Here is a 12,432-nt window from a genome sequence, read left to right as displayed (position 1 = left end):
ACTCTCTTTAGTTTTTCCCTTGAAACACCAGGAGGCAGGTGGATGCAGCAGGACCAGATGAGTAATGGCAGCCCCACATTCCCCACAGGTTTGCTCCCCCATCCCTCGTGTGTTCTCTTCAGGAAGAACACACACAGATACTGCACCTCACCCCTGCCTCAGCTAATGTGGCAGCTAATGAGTTTTAGCTAATTTTCTCTGTCAGTCATGTCTAAGGCACAAGCATCTATCTGGAAGGTGCTTCCCTCCCTTAGCTGTAGTATTCACTGTCTGCAGCTCCAATGCATCAGGAGCTGGTGGCGTAAATGCCCAAAGCCCTCTCACACCCTGGCTGTTCATAACTGAGCTGATCAGTATCACAGGACCCAGACACCATTCAGTAACCAATCAGTGTCTGTTTGCCCCTGTCTATAGACACCAGCTGCAGCAACTCCTTCCCATTTTAATGAAGCTCACTCCAGACCCTGGTTGCAGATCCTCAAGCTGCTGAGCACAGCTAGGCCAGGAGGATAATGCAGTCACTGCATCCCCACGCCTCTGGCCTCTCAAAATCACAGCTTGAATTGTGAACTCAGCATCTTTGGATTGAAATGGGCCTGATGTCTGCTGCCTGCAGATCAGCTTCAACAATTCCCCAAGTAAAAGCCTTCTGTGTCGGGATGGGACTTAAAGGGCCCTTCTCTAGGTGCCTGGAGGGGAAATGAAGTTCTTTGCCTCGCACACACCCATCTCCTTGGCCATAATGTTATTGTACAATGACATTAATTACTTGTGAGAAACACAACTGCACTGAATGAGATAAAACTATTCTTAGGCTCTCCTTTTAGTGGAAAATGCCCCAAAGGCCTCTGCCCATGTTCCAACTCCAGGTGAATCCACATCTTCAAAGACAGATTCATGGACTACACAGAGTTGGAACATACCCTCAAGGGTCATCTTGTCCAATCTCCCTGCAGTAAAATAGGGACAGCTCCAACTAGATTTACTGCCCAGAGCCACTCAGATCTTGACTGTGTGCAGGGGCCCCAAGCACATCCCTGGGCAATCCATTCCAATGTTTTACCTCTTGTAGTAAAGAACTTCCTCTTGATGTCTTAATCTGCCCTGCTCCAGTTTCAAACCATTGCCCCATACCCTGTCACTTCAAGTCCTTCTAAGCAGTGCTTCTGCAACTTTCCTGTAGGTCCCCTTCAGGTACTGAGCTGTAGCTATAAGGTCTCCCTAGAGCTTTGTCTTCTCCAGGCTAAGCAACCCCAGCTGTCTCAGCCTGTCTTCATAGGAGAGGTGCTCCAGCCTTCTGATCATCTTGGTAGCCCTCCTCTAGACTCACTCCAGCAGGTCTCATGTCTCTCTTGTGCTGGGGGCCCTGTAGCTGGACACAGTACTCCAGGTGGGGTCTGTCGCGAGCAGACTGAAGCGGCAGACTCAGCCCTCTCAACCTGCTGGCCACACTTCTTTTCTCATACAGCCCAAGATGCCATTTGCCTTCTGGGCTGCAAGTGTGCAAATGGCATAATAGAATCACATACTCAACCAGGTTGGAAGAGACCTCCAAGCTCATCCAGTCCAACCTAGCACCCAGCCCTAGCCAGTCAACCAGACCATGGCACCGAGTGCCTTATCCAGTCTTTTCTTGAAGACCTCCAGGGACAGAGACTCCACCACCTCCCTGGGCAGCCCATTCCAATGCCAATCACTCTCTCTGGGAACAACTTCCTCCTAACATCCAGCATAGACCTCCCCTGCCACAGCTTGAGACTGTGTCTCCTTGTTCTATCGCTGGTTGCCTGGGAAAAGAGGCCAACCCCACCTGGCTACAGCCTCCCTTCAGGTAATTGCAGACAGCAATGAGGTCTGCCCTGAGCTGCCTCTGCTGCAGGCTGCACACACCCCCAGCTCCCTCAGCCTCTCCTCACAGGGCTGTGTTCCAGGCCCCTCACCAGCTTTGTTGTCCTTCTCTGGACACCTTCCAGCACCTCAACATCTCTCTTGAATTGAGGGACCCAGAGCATCCTGTACCACTGCAGCATTCACCACCTTCATCCCTCTCAGTGACCATCCTCACACAAAACCCAGGTAGGCTTCTTGTAGGAGTTAATATTTCCTACATTTACTACTTTCTTAAGCCACATTTTAGGCCTCTCTTGCAGCCGAGGCCCCTCTCAGGCTTTCACGGTCATCCTCCCTCGCCCCCAGCCAGCTTTGCAGAAGAAAGGAGTTGAGCAGAAATGGGTGGGTGTTGAGTTATACATTTTTATTCTCTAATAGGTACGATACTAAAATAAACACAAATTAAAAAAAAGTTTTATTAAACCAAAACTGTACAAAAAAGCAGTTATACTACATTTTAATTACAGAACAGTCTACTGTCCAAAAGGCACTAATCCAGAATAGGAGATACAATGATACAGGACTCATTGGGACTATTTTTAATCAATACAATAGAGCACTTGTTTCTCTGTCCATTCACGTACAGAAACAAGGACTTTTGCTACAGTCATTACACATTGTTATAAATATGAGCCCTACGTCTCAAGATGCAGTATCGCTCTCCCCGGGCCAAATGCCAGACATTGAATGTGAGAAACGAACTACAACAACGACCAAAATGGAGCTGAGGAGACGAGGGAAGAAGTTGGTACTTCACACTTCCCCAGCATCTGCCCCCTGAGGAACGTGTGACGGATGTTGGCTGTCACTTGTGTTTTGAGGATGGGAATGCACACGCCTTAAGGGTGGAGCTGGAAGATGAAGATCTGTGACCTCGTGCCCAAAGCTTTCCCACTACATCCTGGTTTATTTAGTTCTCCTCTGACCTCCTCTTTCCCTGGCTAGTTCTCCATCTTCCAAGTGCACCAGGGGAGAAAAACGATGACTTCTCTCCTTGCAACATATGACCCATCAGCATCTGGCAGGTAAGAAGATTTGAGAATACTCCTCATAAACATCACTACCTGTACTGCAAGGGCATCAAGCCATTGAGGAGATGCACCTTGCCTAGTAAGACTGCTACAGCTGTTCTCACTGCAATGGACCAAACAGCCATTGAGCCATGGAGACGCACATGGCTTGTGTGCAGCTCCTGCAAGGGATGGAAGGACCTGTCTGAAGTTCCAGCCTATTGCCTTGCCAGCTTGCCTGCCAGAAAGCAAAACACACTTTGGCAGCTTGCAGGCAGCCGTGGGGACACGAGCTCCCTGCAGCACCTTCCTCCATGGTGGTGCTACCTGAGATTCACTCCCCTGTGATACACAGCACTGCTTCCCTGGCATCTTTTTTGCCACGAACGACTTCCCAAAAGAGATTTCTGTCCATCCTTCCTCCTGCATTTTCCACCCTGAAATTTTAGGCTGAGGAGCAGTGGCAAAGACTCAGCCCACTGGCAGGGCGCTGGGAGAACACCTGTGTGAAGAGCAATCACCCAGTGCCCGAGGATTTGACATTACTACTGAAAGCAACAACACACAGTGCCCGTTAAATGCCAACAGGAAATACAGCCTGGAAGCTGAACAAGCAGCCCTTAAGCAAGACCCAGGCATATCTGCAGGGTTCAGTGACGATGTGTGGCTATCCCACTCCTCTGTGGCTGGAAGAGGTTGAATGCTGGGGGGGTGGGAGAGAGATACTGCACCTTTCAAACAGTGTCATACACAGAAGACAAAGACAGGCATCTGGATGTTAACAAAAATAAGTAACAAAGAAATATGATTAAACAAAATCTCTTCTCACATCATCCTATACTACATCCTCCTTCTGCTTAGCAGAAAATTGTACGTACACAAAAATACAAATACACAATTTTGTAGAACAGTCTGATTTTAATATATTTATATATATTTATATTTATATGAGTGGCAGGTTAGTTCATTATATAGAGCTTTTTGCACTTTTGGCTCATATGCAACAAGGCTTTATAAATTCAGCTTTAGCTTTCATTCAGGTTTTATAGCTTCTTGAACATTTGTTTTCACATTTAAAGCAGCATCCAATTTGCAAGAGGAGTTGGTGGTGGCTACAGCAAGGATCAGGTCAAGAGGTTATTTGGGGGTGGGGAGGAGGAGAATATACATTCCAGTGTGTGTGTGTGTGTGTGTGTGTGTGCGCTAGTGCTCATGTAGAAAAGAACAGACTGTGAACACACAACTCTAGGATACCATGTTTACCTCTTGAGGTAGGCAGAACACCTACAGCAGATGAGACACAGGTGCCAGTTTTGTCAGGGCACATGGCAGGAGAAACAACGAGGCGAGTGGAAGAGGCTGACAGAGGAAGGTACAGACACCTAAGAACCCGCTGGTGAGCTGCGGTAGCCAGCAGAGATGGGACACAGCTCATCTTAGCGCTTACTGACGATAGCAGTGAACACATGAAGTAACCGCAGGCGACTGCCAGCTGTCCACCACTTACAGTGATGCCACCACAGTCAGGCTCCCTTGCCCTCCCTGGAGCTGTGAGGCTGACACACTCCCCCTCCCCAGCCCCCCGAGTCAACGCCACAGCAGAACAAAAAGAAGAGGCACAAAATTGCGTGATGAAAAACGCGACTCCCTGGCGCTTTGCTTCATTGGGTTTTCTGTGTGCCACTGACATTGTTCCACTCTCTGGTCACTTCTAGGTTTGCAACACTCACTACTATGTTCATCTTTCTTTAATTACAACCACTGTTACTGACAATCACTTGGTTTAGGGGGAAAAAACACCAACCAACCACTGTTAAAAAAGGCATCTCTAAAGCAGGGTGACGGGACACGGTCGGAGGTCTGCTGCAGGCTCCACAAACACTTCATTGTCATCAGTACCCCAGCAATAGATTCCCGTTTGATCACTGCTTGCATCAACAGCCAGCAACATCCTACAAGCCAATTTTCTGTTCTCTGCAGAAGAGATGTCCTCACAGCTTTCCTTGCCAGCAGCCTTTCCGAGGCTTCCCCAACTCATATGCTATTCACTTGTCAGAGTGAAAACAACATTTTGTAACCAACACAAAAATAAAACACCTACATATGGACTGCTTTCATGTTCTGAATCCTCAGGTGGTTCTAAGACATCTTAACAGTGTTCTGTTATTCCCTTTCGCTATGGTCAGAAGAAATTCCCCTCTAACACAATTTTACCATCTACACCTCTTTAATGTTTTTATTTCAACCCACATGAAATCCTCATGTTTGCAAACTTCTAACCACCTGCCAGGAGTTACAACTCTCATGACCAAATATTTGGCAGGTGTCATTATTATAAGCCTAGAAACAATTTAAGAATGAAGGAGGAAACTGCTTCTGTGATGCCAAAAAGAGAGGATTACATATGCAGATTACTGCCCAGTCTCAGACACGCAGCTGTCCAGAGGTGCCTGTTTCATGCACAAAGCTGTTTGTTCCTGCAATCTCAGAGGCAGTTTCCTACTGAATTCTGTCTAAGCTTCCCTCCTCTTCGCTGTCCACCTTAAACTGGAGGTGACTAAGGTTTGGCAGAGAAATGAGATCTGCTAGGAAGATCCCCACCAAGGGACTGAACACCGAGTGGGGCAGCCTGACAAAGGAGCGGAGGTTTCTATCCAGGTGGATTCTGCAGGCCTCTGGATGCCCACGGCTTGTGTAGTAAGAGGGAAATGAGGTCTAATCCTGTTCCAGCTCCAGCTCAACTCTGGAGTCCTGTTACTCACTTAGGCACTTTTTAAATCGACACAAAGGAAAAAAAAATAAGTAAAATTTCCAAAGTACTGCACATATTTCACACTTCCCAGGCTCCCATCAGCCTTGGGAAGATGATAAAGATCAAGAGGGAGGCAGCCAAGGCGATTTGTCAAGAAAATAGTGCTCCCCATGGACACAACTGACTTTTATTTGTCACCCTTTGATAGAACTGCTATTGAGCTACATCTGGTTTGGATGTGTTACCCCTGCATCATCTGTAAGGTAAAAGGCTGTCTGGTGGTGGCTCTGCAGCATGATGATGTCGCTTTATCCTATCAGCCCTGACACCTGACATCCAAAGAGACGTGGTGCTCTCTCAGCTGAAGCCAGCAGCCACACACTGAGTGTTTGCACTGAGGTGGGAAGTGATGTCCATACCTCTCAAGAACAGCAAAGTGAGGAGGGCTGGCTGCTGGCAAGATCTGGAAAGCCATTGCTAAGAGTACAGCTGGAGCCAACACAGCAAGGCCAAAGGGCTTTTGCTGTTGGGTTTTTGTTGCAATGGTTGATGAAATGGAAAATCTGCCCCTAAAGGATAAGCAGGGCTCTGATCCCACAGCAACCAGAAACAAATCACAAGCTCTAGTTGGGCACAAGTCTCAAGATGGTATCTAAATTGATGCAGAAGTCAAAAGAGAAAGAGAAGCCTCAATGGGCAATACTGAAAGAGGGCAAATTCCAAACTGTTTTCATTAAGAGTTTTTCATTTGGAAAAGAAATTTCAAGTTTTTTCAATCACCTTCAAATTTGAAACATGTAACAATAACAACACCACTAACAAAAAGCTACTCCAAATGCAAAATTGATCCCAAACCCTGGGTTGGTATCAGCCTCCTTCAGTAAAGCTGTGCAAAGCCACACATGCTGTGCCAAACCCTCACACTAAGAAGGCTAACCAGGACAGATAACTGTACCAGTGAAGCCAGCTGCCAGTGATAAGGGCAAGCAAGACATAATAACATGGAAGGAAAAAAATGCTGCTACCTTGTCCTTCTCTGTTCACCATGGTGGTTCAACACCTTGGAACTACCTTATTTCACAGAGGAAGCTGCAAGGAAAGAACCTGCTGTAAATTGAGGGAGTTTCTGAGCTGATTCTCATGAAACTGGTCAGAGTAGGCAAAGTTTTCCAGATTTATACTACACCATGGACAATACCTGTTTGGGCTTCAAGTATGCAACTGATACAGCACCGTCTCAAAGGAAATCTCAATGCCTCTTGGCTTGGACTAAAGTAGTATTAAAGGAATTTTTAAAAGTCTGGCATGAAGGTGTAAAGGTAATAAAGTGCCTGCCAAGGGAAAACAGAAGAAGAAACAAGAGAAAGCAAAATGAAAATGGCACCAGTCAACAAGAAAGGGGATAAAGGGCATGGAGAGCAACAAATGAGTCCCAAGGAGGGCGCAGGAAGCAGCAAACAACAAACAGCACAAAGAACCAAATGGAACAGATAAACCTGAGCACTGTTCTTGTGTTCAAGAAACTGTTTGGAAGCTCTGCCGTATCTGAGACAGGCCTTGAGTTTTGCAAGTCACTTCCTAGAACGTTGCTGAGCATCTGCTGAAGTGCACTGTACCAGTCTTGCCAGTTAAAATTAGCCCCAAACAAACCCAACAGCAGCAACCAGGACAAGTATTATTAAAAAAAAGAGGACAATTAAAAGTTGCTATTTCCCTGATTTGCTAATCTAAGTGTCAGAACTGAACCAAAGGAAGGCAGGAGGGCTGCTAACTAACCATGCTGGAAAAAAACACCCAGGTCTCTTGGCTAGCTGAAAGCTTGGAAGATTGCTTAAGACTGAACCAGATCTAAGCATCAGCACTGCACTGGATTGCTCTTTATTAGGATAGAAATAACAGAGACTCCTTAGGTAGAGACCACCAGAAGGATGTCTGCAGGTCAGAGCACTTCAGTATGAAAACGCACCGGTGAGCAAGGTAAAACAGGATTGCCAGGGTGTGAAGGGGCAGGGATGGGAGATGAAAGAAATGGTCTCTAGGAGAAGAACTGGAGTGTGGGAAAACCATTATGTGACAAATTCGGTACCAACAAAGATCAGCTTCAGGGGATGGTGAATGGCTCAGAGCAGTTGGAGGAGGTATAGCTCAAAACATGTCTGGCATTCCTTCAAGGAGATACAGTAAATAAGAGCAGACACCAGTTCAGCAAGAGGCCTTCTGCTGGCTGTGGCAGTTTTGAAGCACTCTGGCAACTGATGAAAAGACTTGTAAAAACTAGTTGCACGAGGCACTGAAGCTAGAGGATATGGTCATGACTGATCAAATCTTACTCCTGTTGAATCAATTTTGTGTTCAGTGTTCTTGGGTAATGGTACCAATCACTGCAAGGTACCCTTAAACAACTGGAATCCGTGTCCCTAAAAGATTAATAGCAACAAAGAATTTAGGGTTTGAAATTCAGGCTGACCTGGGCTTCTGGTTATCACAGAATCAGTCAGGGTTGGAAGGGACCACGAGGATCATCTAGTTCCAATCCCCCTACCATGGGCAGGGACACCCTACCCTAGAGCAGGACACCCTACCCTAGATCAGGGTTAGAGGGTTGTGGTTTCCTATTTTCAAGTAAGAAACAAAACTTAACAGTGGAAGGGAATACTGCTGTCCAAAGAGCTACTTTAGCTGCTCATCACCAGCTGGGATGAAAGTGTGGACTGCTGTGTCAGCAGAACACAGACTGAACCTGTAAGATACTGGAGCAACTCTTAAGTGATTCGGCAGGGTACAACCACCTGCTACCAAAACTGCATTTGCTTGATTCCCACTATGGCAGAAGTACAAAGTGTAAGAAGCTACTGCTCACACAGAACTGGAACTACAGGTGGTGTAGAGACATAAGGCACAATATGTTCTCTGGTGGAAAGTCACACTTTCTAAAGGAGTTCTTATTGCAGAGAACCCCTCTAGTACTCAAAGCTCTATAAATCATTAAATACTATGAACAGGTTACAACAGGTAAAAGACCTCTTTGGAATCATAGTTTAACAATTAAGGCCAGAAGGGACCAGTTTATCAACTAAAAGGAGATCCCAAATTGTAAGTGGACTCCCACAATCCTAATACAAACTCTCTATTCTATCTACTTCATCCATCAGCAAGATCAAACCATCCTGCCCTTCCAAATGCAAAAAACAACCAAACCAAAAAACCCTAACTGAAAGTGTCTGCCTTTTCCACAGACATCTTCACAGATTTTACCATTTGTATCCTTCTTAACGTCCAGGAATGCATCACTGACTCCTGACCATGCCCAATTGTCAAGCACTCAATTACAATGCAACTTCAGCAATGTTTTGTTCTCACTCTGCTACGAGACCCAGTACTAATAAGTGACTATTGCTGAAATCAAAGGGTAGATTCTCAGCTGATGTTACCTCTGATAACCTTTGCAAATGAGTGGATCCATTCCCTCACCAATGGTATTTATTTCCTCAGGGCACTGGAGAAAAAGGACTGTGGCTTTGCAGTGCTCTGAAAGCAGGAGTTGCAGAATTAAACTGTTAGTGCCCAAGGAGCAGCTGTGTGCCAAGATGCAAGTGTCCAGCTGAAGTGAGAGGCAGCTACCTCTGCAACAAACCAAAAGCATATCCCAGATCCCATGAACAGCTCCTAAACGAGCTCTGGAATGCTCTATGGTGTGCCATGAAGAAAATGGCACCCCATATAGCCACAAAGAAAATATGGTGTGCACAAAGAAACAGGCACTGGAGATTTCAGAGTGTTTAATACACTGCTTGAACTATCTCAACAATGAAGCATCCAAGATGTTGACCCTTCTCAAGTGGTAGTTACACCTGTTCTGCAATACACCTGGTCTTTGCTGGCGACACGTTGAATCTCTTCTTTGCCACTGTCAATCCAGTGTAGCTCCACCTGAACTCCACTCTGCTTGAAAGAAAGATGAGATGCTCCTGCTGCTACTTTCCACTCCAAAATGACATCAAACCCTTTGAACTGAGGAACAGCTTGAATGTGTCAAGGGGGAGCCTATGCCGGTGTACTACTGAACAAATGTTCTCACTTGCCATAACTTTTTGGACTCAATAATTTTAAAGGTCTCTTCCAAATGATTCTATAAGGCATAAATGAAATAGCTCACACCAGGAAAGACTGGTCAGTGAGTTTAGCTCCTGAAGGGTATTTTCAGTACTGTCACTACACTCTTGTTAAAGAGAGGCAGCAGCAACTTTACCAGCTGGCAGAACTGAGAAAAAAAAAAAACCACTGAATAAAAAAGACCACAAAAAATATTCCAAGTCCAACGTGCTTTTAGGAATGGAATGTATGCTTAATATTCTTAATGGCATATATTGGGTGAGAACCATCACTTAGTAATTTACTTTTCTTGTCACTTCATCCTCCTTGAGCAACTTGACAGATAAACTTTGTAAGTCAAGTGTATTTTTAAACCTCAAATGACTTAAAATATCCCCCAGAAGGCCCAAGTCTCAATTGGTTATTTAAGCTACATATTCCATCTTGCCATAACATGGAAGACTTTAATTAGTTAAGGAGAAGAAGCAGGGAGACTAAGATAGGAAGCTGAACTGAGGCCATGTCTAAAAGCATTTGTCCTAGAGAAGTTGATCTCATTGCTATTGAGAGTGTAGTACCACCAGAGGTAACCGAGCTGGAAGAACTGGAGCACACAAGACCTACAAGTCTGTTCTGAACCACCACAGTGACACTGGATGAGATTTATACAACTATTTCAGTACAAAGAAGCTGAAAAGGAGCCAGGGGGATAAAGTAAGAGCCTAAAGAAGTTCCTAAGCTCTTTTGGGAATCTGTTGGAGCTAGGAACCGAGAGTCTCTACACTCATCTTTGCACATCAAAAAGCTCTGGAAATCTATCTGTTAAGTAACTACAGCAGGAAAACAGCACTGTGGAAAAACATGGCCAAGAAACTTCGGGGCAAACACAAAGCACAGGCTCTGCAGTGCTCAGACTGGTCAGAGAGAATGTTTCTCACAAACCCACAGCATAAAAAGGCACGTGACACCCGGTGACAAACGTGTTCTGGGAACCTAGCACCACAGCAGAGAAAGGTGACCGTGTTATTTTGGGTCACCACCACATAGCCTCTGCTGCTGGGAACTGCAAGCACACTGCCCAGCTAACTAACCAGGTTAGTGTCAGGTTTCTGAGAAAAAAGGTGAGCTAGCTCAGAGACAGCTTGAGCAAAGTATGGTTATATACTTGGCAACGACTGCTGATACGGCTTCCAAAGCAAGAGACTACTTTAAGAGGCACAGAATTGCCCATTACACTCCTTGCTTCAGGAACCAGACTACCACAACAGTCCAGTCAGAACCCTCGACCTACAAGCAGGGTGAAAACACAGGATGAGTAATTCAGCAGAGTCCCGGACCATGGCTCATCCTCCTCAATGGTACAAGTCAAGAGGAGTTAAAGCAGAACCCTGGGTAGTCTGTAATCACACTGTCACACATAACACATGTCCTTTTTGTTTCTAAAACCCATTGAGAAGCAATATATACGTGAGCAGGGGGAAAAAACCCCAACATAAAAGGCAGAGAAGCAGCTTTGCATAGAAAACTCAACTCGGTTTCAGTCCCTGCTGTTCTGAGTTACCATTAGGAACAGGTCATTATTTAAGTTTACGAAGGAGCAGTGTTCCAAGTGTCACTAATAACACTGGCATTAAAGAGAATTAGGGGGTGGAAGATCTTCTGTTTTCAATCACAGAAAAGACAGAAATCCTTTTAATTATGACCATGCCAATCCACATCTTTCTAAAGCAGCTAATTACATGTCAGGAGGACACCCAGTCATTCAAAAGAACTGCCATCACTTTTACTGCCATACTCTTATGCATTTATCCTACCCATCCCAATTACCCTTGCTGCAGTTTGAAAGGATTCAGCAGAAGTGTGCTGGATGTTTTGATCAGCAGCATACACCCGCTTCCATTTAAGAAGGAATAAATGGCAGAGAGAGCCTTCTGCCAAGCCATCTGAGAGAGAGATGCACTGTACATGCAGAAACATCAAAGGCCCATTACACAGTTCACTCCAGTTCAATGGGTTTAGCTCCTTGTGCTTAAGTTGTTGGCCAGAGCACTCCAAAGCTGACTGGATAGAGTGGGGAAGAGCCCAGCATTGCAGCAATCAAACCAATTAGTTAGCTTGCTGGAGTGGCCTGATTAAAAAGGGCAGCTAAAATAGGTTGGGTGATTTTTTCCCCCCCTGCACCCCAAATGGCAAAGCCTTTTCTATCTCTGTGACATAAGCTGCCAACATTATCTCCTAGATGCTACACTGATAAGCATGCTGCAGGCTTTAGAGAGAATATATTGGGAGCTTGAAAGAGGAAAATGTGGTTGTTTACTTCTTCCAGCAAGCTCAAGGTAAAATATGGCATGGATTCTGGTAGAGAGAGTGCTACAGAAAACCAAAACCAGAGTGGTTTGTACTGATTAGTATAATTGTCTCAACATAATCCTAGTCAGAGCACCACCTATGTTAAAGCAGGCATGAACAAAGAAATCTGGGCTTTTTTCAGCTGATAAATCCTAAGGCTGGGGTTAGTGCTGAACAACTCTTTAGACACATGAGTTTTTCTCCACCCATCTCTGTTTCAGTGGTGCTACTGAGATTATTTTCCTTTATTGCATTCTATGTATACATGTTGGACAAAACCCAACATCAAAACACTGGCATGTTATTGACAGCTCTCAAAACAACCAAGCTGACTTGTCT

This window comes from Pogoniulus pusillus, chromosome 7 (genome assembly GCF_015220805.1).
Source record: "Pogoniulus pusillus isolate bPogPus1 chromosome 7, bPogPus1.pri, whole genome shotgun sequence".
NCBI lineage: Eukaryota > Metazoa > Chordata > Aves > Piciformes > Lybiidae > Pogoniulus > Pogoniulus pusillus.
This window is presented reverse-complemented; position numbering follows the sequence as displayed.